Here is a 9934-nt window from a genome sequence, read left to right as displayed (position 1 = left end):
CCACAGTTCCCACTGCCCCGGACCTTTCCTCTCCCCCACAGTTCCCACTGCCCCGGGCCTTTCCTCTCCCCCACAGTTCCCACTGCCCCGGGCCTTTCCTCTCCCCCACAGTTCCCACTGCCCCGGGCCTTTCCTCTCCCCCACAGTTCCCACTGCCCCGGGCCTTTCCTCTCCCCCACAGTTCCCACTGCCCCGGGCCTTTCCTCTCCCCCACAGTTCCCACTGCCCCGGGCCTTTCCTCTCCCCCACAGTTCCCACTGCCCCGGGCCTTTCCTCTCCCCCACAGTTCCCACTGCCCCGGGCCTTTCCTCTCCCCCACAGTTCCCACTGCCCCGGGCCTTTCCTCTCCCCCACAGTTCCCACTGCCCCGGGCCTTTCCTCTCCCCCATTCCTCTCCCCCACAGTTCCCACTGCCCCGGGCCTTTCCTCTCCCCCACAGTTCCCACTGCCCCGGGCCTTTCCTCTCCCCCACAGTTCCCACTGCCCCGGGCCTTTCCTCTCCCCCACAGTTCCCACTGCCCCGGGCCTTTCCTCTCCCCCACAGTTCCCACTGCCCCGGGCCTTTCCTCTCCCCCACAGTTCCCACTGCCCCGGGCCTTTCCTCTCCCCCACAGTTCCCACTGCCCCGGGCCTTTCCTCTCCCCCACAGTTCCCACTGCCCCGGGCCTTTCCTCTCCCCCACAGTTCCCACTGCCCCGGGCCTTTCCTCTCCCCCACAGTTCCCACTGCCCCGGGCCTTTCCTCTCCCCCACAGTTCCCACTGCCCCGGGCCTTTCCTCTCCCCCACAGTTCCCACTGCCCCGGGCCTTTCCTCTCCCCCACAGTTCCCACTGCCCCGGGCCTTTCCTCTCCCCCACAGTTCCCACTGCCCCGGGCCTTTCCTCTCCCCCACAGTTCCCACTGCCCCGGGCCTTTCCTCTCCCCCACAGTTCCCACTGCCCCGGGCCTTTTTTCTCCCCCACAGTTCCCACTGCCCCGGGCCTTTCCTCTCCCCCACAGTTCCCACTGCCCCGGGCCTTTCCTCTCCCCCACAGTTCCCACTGCCCCGGGCCTTTCCTCTCCCCCACAGTTCCCACTGCCCCGGGCCTTTCCTCTCCCCCACAGTTCCCACTGCCCCGGGCCTTTCCTCTCCTGCACAGTTCCCACTGCCCCGGGCCTTTCCTCTCCCCCACAGTTCCCACTGCCCCGGGCCTTTCCTCTCCCCCACAGTTCCCACTGCCCCGGGCCTTTCCTCTCCCGCACAGTTCCCACTGCCCCGGAACTTTCCTCTCCCCCACGGCTTTCACTGACCAGTCCTTTCCCCCACAGACCTCTCCCCCATGATCAACACTGTCCTGGTCCCGTTCTCTCACCAATGTTTTCCCACTGCCCCGGGCCAGTCCCTTTACACACAGCTCCTACTGCCCTACACCCATCACACCCACAACTGCCACTGTTTGAGACCGGTCCTTAACACCACAACCCCCATTGCCAAGCACCTGTCCTTACCCCAACAATTCCCACTGCTCCAGTCCCCTCTCCCCCGTCCTTCCCCCTCGGTCCCCTCTCCACCGCTCCCATCCTTCCCCCTCGATCCCCTCTCCCCCGGTCCCGTCCCTCTCCCCCGGTTCAGTCCTTCCTCCTCGGTCCCCTCCTTCCTCCTCGGTCCCTTCCTTCCTCCTCAGTCCCCTCTTCCCATCATTCTTCCTCTCTCCCCAGTCTCATCTGGTCCTCTTTCCCCGATCTCATCCTCTCCCCCCCCCCCCCAGTTGCCGTTCCAGTCTCGTCCCCGATCCTGTCTTCTCTCGCGCCTAGTACCGTCTTCTCTTTACCAGTTCCCTCTCCCTTGTTCCCGTCCTTCCACCTCAATCCCCTCTCCCCTAATCCCGTCCTCCTTGCTTTCTCCTCCGGCCCGATCCTTCCTCGTCGTTCCCCTCTCCCCTGGTCCCGTCCTTCTTCCTTTCTCCTCTGCCCCCTCTCTCCTGATCTCATCCTCCTTCCTCAGTCCTAACCCTCCTCCTCCCCCGGTCCCCATGGTACCATACTCTTTCCCTATGTCACCTCGCCTCTGGTCCCCTCTCATCATCCATCCCCCAGTTCTGTCCTTTCTCCTCAATCTCCCAGTTCCATCCTCTCTCCCCTGACAAGGCCTTCTTCCTCTCTTCCCCGCACTACCGCCCTTCCTCCTCTCCTTGGTCCCATTCTCTCCACCAATCCCATCCTTTCTCCTTTCCCCTGCTCCTGTCTTTCCTCTCTTCCCCGCTTCCATCCCTCTTCCTCTCCTCTGGTCTCCAATCCCTTCTCCCTAGGTCCCATCCTTCTTCCTCTCTTCCCCTGTCCCGTCCCTCCCTCTTCACCCCCCAATCCCGTCCTCCCTCCACCCAGTTCCATGCTCTCTCCCCCTTGGTTCATTCTCCCCCTATCCCCTGTCCAGTTCTCTCCCCCCGGTCCCCTCTCCTCTGGTCCCTGTTCTCTCTCTCCCCGGCCCTCTCTCGTCTGCCCCAGTTCCCATGGTCCTGTCCTTCCTCCTCAATCCCCTCTCCCTTGGTCCCCTTCTCCTCCATCTCGTCCCCTCATCTGGTCCGCGGTCCCATCCTCTGTCACCCTTTCCTGTCCTTCCCTGGTCCGCTCTCCCCTGGTCCTGTCTTGTCCTCGGTCCGTTCTCCCATGGTCCTGTCCTTCTTCCTCTCTCCCCCAGTCCCCAGTCCCATTCCTCCTATCCTCTGGTCCCTTTGTCCTATTCCTCCTACCCTCTCTCCCCCAGTCCCGTCCTTCCTCCTCTCCTCGGTCCCATCCTTAAACCCTCTCTCCTGGTCCCTTCCTTTTTCCTTTCTCCCTAGATCCCGTCCTTCATCCTCTGTCTCATCCTTCTTCCTCCTCCCTCGGTCTCCTCTCATCTGGTATCATCTTCTTGGCCCCAGTCACCTGTCCCCTGGTGACCTTCTTCCTCCTCCCCCGGTCCTGTCCTCCTTCCTCTCTTCCCCGCTCTACAGTCCTTCCTCCTGTCCTCGGTCCCATCCTCTCATCCAATCCCATCCTCCCTCCTGTCCCCTGCTCTTGTCTTTCCTCTCTTCCCCTGTTACGTCCTTCCTCCTCTCCCCTGGTCAAGTCCTTCCTCTCGTCCCTAGTTCAATCCCTCCTCCTCTCCTCTGGTCCCCTCTCCCTAGGTCCAGTCTTCCTTCCCCTCTTCCCCTGTCCCGTCCCTCCCTCCTCACCCCACCAAATCCCATCCTCTCTCCACCTAGTCCATGCTCTCCCCCTGATCCCGTTGCTTCCTCTCTCCACTACTCCCGTCCTTCTTCCTCTCTACCCTGGTCCCCTCTCCTTTGGTCCCCAGTCTTGACCTCTCTCCCTCGGTGCCCTCTTCCCTGGTCCAACCCGCCTTCCCCGTTCCAGTCCTCTCTCCCCAGGCCTCAATCGTTTGGCCCAAGTTCCCATCTCCCATGATCCAGTCCTTCTTCCCCAATCCCCTGGTCCTGTCTCGTCATTTGTCCGTTCTCCGCCGGTCCCATCCTTCCTCCTTGGTCCCGTCTTCCCTGGTCTTGTCCTTCCTCTCCCTCTGTCCTGTCCTCTCTTCCCCTCAGTCCAGTCTGATCCCCAGTCCCTTTCTTCCCCTTTGTCCCGTCCTTCCTCCCCTCGTCCCGTCCTTCCTCCCCTCGTCCCGTCCTTCCTCCCCTCGTCCCGTCCTTCCTCCCCTCGTCCCGTCCTTCCTCCCCTCGTCCCGTCCTTCCTCCCCTCGTCCCGTCCTTCCTCCCCTCGTCCCGTCCTTCCTCCCCTCGCCCCGTCCTTCCTCCCCTCGTCCCGTCCTTCCTCCCCTCGTCCCGTCCTTCCTCCCCTCGTCCCGTCCTTCCTCCCCTCGTCCCGTCCTTCCTCCCCTCGTCCCCCGGTCCCGTCCTTCCTCCCCTCGTCCCGTCCTTCCTCCCCTCGTCCCCCGGTCCCGTCCTTCCTCCCCTCGTCCCCCGGTCCCGTCCTTCCTCCCCTCGTCCCCCGGTCCCGTCCTTCCTCCCCTCGTCCCCCGGTCCCGTCCTTCCTCCCCTCGTCCCCCGGTCCCGTCCTTCCTCCCCTCGTCCCCCGGTCCCGTCCTTCCTCCCCTCGTCCCCCGGTCCCGTCCTTCCTCCCCTCGTCCCCCGGTCCCGTCCTTCCTCCCCTCGTCCCCCGGTCCCGTCCTTCCTCCCCTCGTCCCCCGGTCCCGTCCTTCCTCCCCTCGTCCCCCGGTCCCGTCCTTCCTCCCCTCGTCCCCCGGTCCCGTCCTTCCTCCCCTCGTCCCCCGGTCCCGTCCTTCCTCCCCTCGTCCCCCGGTCCCGTCCTTCCTCCCCTCGTCCCCCGGTCCCGTCCTTCCTCCCCTCGTCCCCCGGTCCCGTCCTTCCTCCCCTCGTCCCCCGGTCCCGTCCTTCCTCCCCTCGTCCCCCGGTCCCGTCCTTCCTCCCCTCGTCCCCCGGTCCCGTCCTTCCTCCCCTCGTCCCCCGGTCCCGTCCTTCCTCCCCTCGTCCCCCGGTCCCGTCCTTCCTCCCCTCGTCCCCCGGTCCCGTCCTTCCTCCCCTCGTCCCCCGGTCCCGTCCTTCCTCCCCTCGTCCCCCGGTCCCGTCCTTCCTCCCCTCGTCCCCCGGTCCCGTCCTTCCTCCCCTCGTCCCCCGGTCCCGTCCTTCCTCCCCTCGTCCCCCGGTCCCGTCCTTCCTCCCCTCGTCCCCCGGTCCCGTCCTTCCTCCCCTCGTCCCCCGGTCCCGTCCTTCCTCCCCTCGTCCCCCGGTCCCGTCCTTCCTCCCCTCGTCCCCCGGTCCCGTCCTTCCTCCCCTCGTCCCCCGGTCCCGTCCTTCCTCCCCTCGTCCCCCGGTCCCGTCCTTCCTCCCCTCGTCCCCCGGTCCCGTCCTTCCTCCCCTCGTCCCCCGGTCCCGTCCTTCCTCCCCTCGTCCCCCGGTCCCGTCCTTCCTCCCCTCGTCCCCCGGTCCCGTCCTTCCTCCCCTCGTCCCCCGGTCCCGTCCTTCCTCCCCTCGTCCCCCGGTCCCGTCCTTCCTCCCCTCGTCCCCCGGTCCCGTCCTTCCTCCCCTCGTCCCCCGGTCCCGTCCTTCCTCCCCTCGTCCCCCGGTCCCGTCCTTCCTCCCCTCGTCCCCCGGTCCCGTCCTTCCTCCCCTCGTCCCCCGGTCCCGTCCTTCCTCCCCTCGTCCCCCGGTCCCGTCCTTCCTCCCCTCGTCCCCCGGTCCCGTCCTTCCTCCCCTCGTCCCCCGGTCCCGTCCTTCCTCCCCTCGTCCCCCGGTCCCGTCCTTCCTCCCCTCGTCCCCCGGTCCCGTCCTTCCTCCCCTCGTCCCCCGGTCCCGTCCTTCCTCCCCTCGTCCCCCGGTCCCGTCCTTCCTCCCCTCGTCCCCCGGTCCCGTCCTTCCTCCCCTCGTCCCCCGGTCCCGTCCTTCCTCCCCTCGTCCCCCGGTCCCGTCCTTCCTCCCCTCGTCCCCCGGTCCCGTCCTTCCTCCCCTCGTCCCCCGGTCCCGTCCTTCCTCCCCTCGTCCCCCGGTCCCGTCCTTCCTCCTCTCTTCCCCACTCTCCCCCAATCCCGTCCTCTCTCGTCCACTCTCCCCCGATCCAGTCCTTCCTCCTCTCGTCCCCTCTCTCCCGGTCCATTCTTCTCCTGTCCTCCGGTCCTGTCCTCTCCTCTCTTCCCCTCTCCTCCGGTCCTGTCCTCTCCTCTCGTCCACTCTCCCCCGGCGGTCTCGTCCCCTCTCCCCCGGTCCCGTCCTTCCTCCTCTCGTCCCCTCTCCCCCGGTCCCGTCCTTCCTCCTCTCGTCCCCTCTCCCCCGGTCCCGTCCTTCCTCCTCTCGTCCCCTCTCCCCCGGTCCCGTCCTTCCTCCTCTCGTCCCCTCTCCCCCGGTCCCGTCCTTCCTCCTCTCGTCCCCTCTCCCCCGGTCCCGTCCTTCCTCCTCTCGTCCCCTCTCCCCCGGTCCCGTCCTTCCTCCTCTCGTCCCCTCTCCCCCGGTCCCGTCCTTCCTCCTCTCGTCCCCTCTCCCCCGGTCCCGTCCTTCCTCCTCTCGTCCCCTCTCCCCCGGTCCCGTCCTTCCTCCTCTCGTCCCCTCTCCCCCGGTCCCGTCCTTCCTCCTCTCGTCCCCTCTCCCCCGGTCCCGTCCTTCCTCCTCTCGTCCCCTCTCCCCCGGTCCCGTCCTTCCTCCTCTCGTCCCCTCTCCCCCGGTCCCGTCCTTCCTCCTCTCGTCCCCTCTCCCCCGGTCCCGTCCTTCCTCCTCTCGTCCCCTCTCCCCCGGTCCCGTCCTTCCTCCTCTCGTCCCCTCTCCCCCGGTCCCGTCCTTCCTCCTCTCGTCCCCTCTCCCCCGGTCCCGTCCTTCCTCCTCTCGTCCCCTCTCCCCCGGTCCCGTCCTTCCTCCTCTCGTCCCCTCTCCCCCGGTCCCGTCCTTCCTCCTCTCGTCCCCTCTCCCCCGGTCCCGTCCTTCCTCCTCTCGTCCCCTCTCCCCCGGTCCCGTCCTTCCTCCTCTCGTCCCCTCTCCCCCGGTCCCGTCCTTCCTCCTCTCGTCCCCTCTCCCCCGGTCCCGTCCTTCCTCCTCTCGTCCCCTCTCCCCCGGTCCCGTCCTTCCTCCTCTCGTCCCCTCTCCCCTGGTCCCATTCTCTCCGCTCTTCCCCTCTCCTCCGGTCCCGTCCTATCCTCACGTCCACTCTTCCCCGGTTACGTTCTCTCCTCTCGTCCCCCCTCGCCAGTCCCAGCCTACCTCTTTTCCTCTCTTCCACTCTCCCCTGGTCCCGTCCTTGTTCCTCTTCACTCTCCCCTGGTCCCGTCCTTGTTCCTCTTCACTCTCCCCTGGTCCCGTCCTCTCTCTCCCCCGCTTCCGATCTCTCTTTCGTCCCCTCTCCCCCGGTCCCGTCCTTGCTCCTCTTCACTCTCCCCTGGTCCCGTCCTCTCTCTCCCCCGCTTCCGATCTCTCTCCCCCGCTTCCGATCTCTCTCCCCCGCTTCCGATCTCTCTCCCCCGCTTCCGATCTCTCTCCCCTTCACCCCCCCTATCCTCTCCTCTCCCCCGGTCCATTCCTCTCCTCTCGTCCCCTCTCCCCTGGTCCCATTCTCTCCGCTCTTCCCCTCTCCTCCGGTCCCGTCCTATCCTCACGTCCACTCTTCCCCGCTACGTTCTCTCCTCTCGTCCCCCCTCGCCAGTCCCAGCCTACCTCTTTTCCTCTCTTCCACTCTCCCCTGGTCCCGTCCTTGTTCCTCTTCACTCTCCCCTGGTCCCGTCCTTGTTCCTCTTCACTCTCCCCTGGTCTCGTCCTCTCTCTCTCGTCCCCTGTTCCCCAGTCCAGTCCTTGCTCCTCTTCACTCTCCCCTGGTCCCGTCCTTGCTCCTCTTCACTCTCCCCTGGTCCCGTCCTCTCTCTCCCCCGCTTCCGATCTCTCTTTCGTCCCCTCTCCCCCGGTCCCGTCCTTGCTCCTCTTCACTCTCCCCTGGTCCCGTCCTCTCTCTCCCCCGCTTCCGATCTCTCTCCCCCGCTTCCGATCTCTCTCCCCAGTCCCAACCTTCCTCCTCTCTTCCCCTCACCCCCCTATCCTCTCCCCCGGTCCCGTCCTTGCTCCTCTTCACTCTCCCCTGGTCCCGTCCTCTCTCTCCCCCGCTTCCGATCTCTCTCCCCCGCTTCCGATCTCTCTCCCCAGTCCCAACCTTCCTCCTCTCTTCCCCTCACCCCCCTATCCTCTCCCCCGGTCCATTCCTCTCCTCCCCTCTGGTCCCGTCCTCTCCTCTCGTCCCCTCTCCCCCGGTCCCGTCCTCTCTTCTCGTCCCCTCTCCCGTTCTCTCCTCTCTCCCCCGGTCCCGTCCCCAGGCCCGGCGCTCCCGCACACATGTCCTGCCGTCTCCAGGAGGCGCTCCCGCACACCGGCCCTGTCCCCGGAGGAGGCCCGCACTTGTCCGCGTCCAGGCCGGAGAGGCCTTTGCTCCGCCCGGGCCTCCTCCCGCAGTGTTGCCCGTTCCCCAGACCCGGGGCCTGCAGCGTGGAGCCAGGCAGCGACACTCACCGGTAGCAGCAGGGACGAGGCGAAGCTCCCGCCGCGGGGGGAGGGGGACTGGCTGGAGGAGGGGGGATATACCGTGACGCGATCTCCGGGGCTCCGCGCTGCTCTCGCCCCTCACAGCCGGCAGTGAGGGCCGCTCGGCGGCAGCTTTAATCTCCCGCAGCCGCACACAAGCTCCATTGTCTTTTTTTTTTTTTCCTCTCTCTCTCCCCCTCCTTCAGCACCTTCTCCTACCTCCTCCCCCTTTCCGGCTCCTGCAAGTGGTGCCTTCCTCCTCCCCTCGCCGTGCCGCTGATGAAGCCACGCCCCCTCCGCTCTCGGCGGACACGCCCCCGACATTCCCGACACTTACCGCCGCTTGGTGTGACACTGCGGACACGCCCACCTCAGCGAGAGCGGCCACGCCTCCTCAATTCCACACTAAAGGCCTTCGTGAGAAAGCAGACCCGCCCACGTGCGGTAGACCCCGCCCACCCCGTCTGCCTGCTCTTCCTTTCTCTCACTCTCTCCAGAGGAGCGTTCCACTCCTCACTGCCTCCCCGTCCTCCCCCTGCGTGGAGTGGTTCCGCCCCCCTCCTTATCCCTCTTCCCTCCTCCCCCCAGGGGGCGGTGACCCCGCCCGGAGACCCGCCCACCTCCATTACACCCCCCCCCTCACCCTCCTCCACCCGCCCGGCCAGCTCCTGACAACTGCACTGATTGCTGCTGCGGCCGCGCACAGTGTGCAGCCATTGTTATGTCCTCTCCGCCAGTGCGTGAGCGCCCACACCAAAAAAAAGAGGTTCTGCAGCAGCTGAAGTGTGCATTATACAAGTCAGGATCAGCGGAACACCTCAGCTGCTGCAGAACCTCTTTTTTTAATGAGGACCTGCAAACTAAATGTCCATCACAGAGACCAAGCTCTAAGAAGTTCTGCAGCAGCTGAGATGCATAAGAGGCACCAATGCCCCAGGTACTATAATATGCTTACCTCAGCTGCTGCAGAGCCTCTTTAAAACTGATGTCTGTGATGGTCATTTAGCTCACAGATTCTATTAAAAATAGAGGTTCTTCAGCAGCTGAGTTGTATATTATTAAGTTACATTCTCACCACTGCCCCAGAAAATTATACTACATGTCACAGCTGCTGCAGAACATCTTTTTTAATAGAAGCTCTATCAGTTAAAAGTCCACTACTGATAGCTAAAATCAAGCCCAAAGAGGTTCTGCAGTAGCTGAGGTATATATTATAAACTATATGCCCACCAGTGATTATATTGCACACCCAAGCTGCTGCAAAAACTCTTTGGGCTTGATGTTGGTTGCTCACAGTTCCGCTTCAGAAAGAGGTTCTGCAGCAACTAAAGTATGTAGTATAGGTTTCTGGGGCAGCAGTGGGAATTTAACATAGTATACATACATCTCAGCTGCTGCAGTACTTCTTTTTAAGGAGGATCTGCCAGACAACTGACCATTTGATTTATTGATCACTGGCATCAATCCCAAAAAGGTTCTGCAGCAGCAGAGGTGTATATATAGTAAATTATATTCTCACCAGTGTTCAAGAGCCTTAACATGCACCACTCAGCTGCTGCAGAACCTCTTTTTGAAAAGGATCTGTCAACTAAATGAACATCACTGTCATCAAGTTTAAAGAGGTTCTGTAGCAGCTGAAGTGCATATCATAAGTGGAATTGCCCGTGGATTGTATAATACCCACTGCAGCTGCTGCAGAACCTCTTTGATTTTAATGTCAGTAATTCACAGTTCATTTTCAAAAAGGTTCTGTAGCCGCTAAATATTCATCCCCGAGACCAAACTCAAAGAGTTTCCGAAGCAGCTGAAGTGCATATCATAAGTGGCACTGCCCCAGGATCCTATAATGTATTTATCAGCTGCTGCAGAACCTCTTTGAGCTTGGAAGTCAGTAGCTCCAAATACCAGTTCAAAAAGAGTTTCTGCAGCACATAGTATAAACTCAGTCAATG

The 9934-nt window shown here is 63.7% G+C and overlaps 1 protein-coding gene across 2 annotated transcripts in view; it reads right to left on the bottom strand.

Annotated features, from left to right (window-relative positions):
• The window catches only part of BCL9 (BCL9 transcription coactivator), a 268598-nt gene that overhangs the window by 35373 nt on the left and 223291 nt on the right, over positions 1 to 9934 (bottom strand). Inside the window, exon 1 of one of the 2 annotated variants that reach the window (XM_075334945.1) lies at positions 7971 to 8219. The exons of the other annotated variant lie outside the window; for it this stretch is intronic. The gene's annotated coding sequence lies outside the window, so the exon portion shown is untranslated. Of the gene's footprint in view, positions 1 to 7970; positions 8220 to 9934 lie in introns of those variants that run through there. 2 annotated transcript variants of the gene reach the window in all.

The sequence above is a fragment of the Anomaloglossus baeobatrachus genome, chromosome 2, assembly GCF_048569485.1.
Source record: "Anomaloglossus baeobatrachus isolate aAnoBae1 chromosome 2, aAnoBae1.hap1, whole genome shotgun sequence".
Lineage (NCBI taxonomy): Eukaryota > Metazoa > Chordata > Amphibia > Anura > Aromobatidae > Anomaloglossus > Anomaloglossus baeobatrachus.
This window is presented reverse-complemented; position numbering and strand designations above follow the sequence as displayed.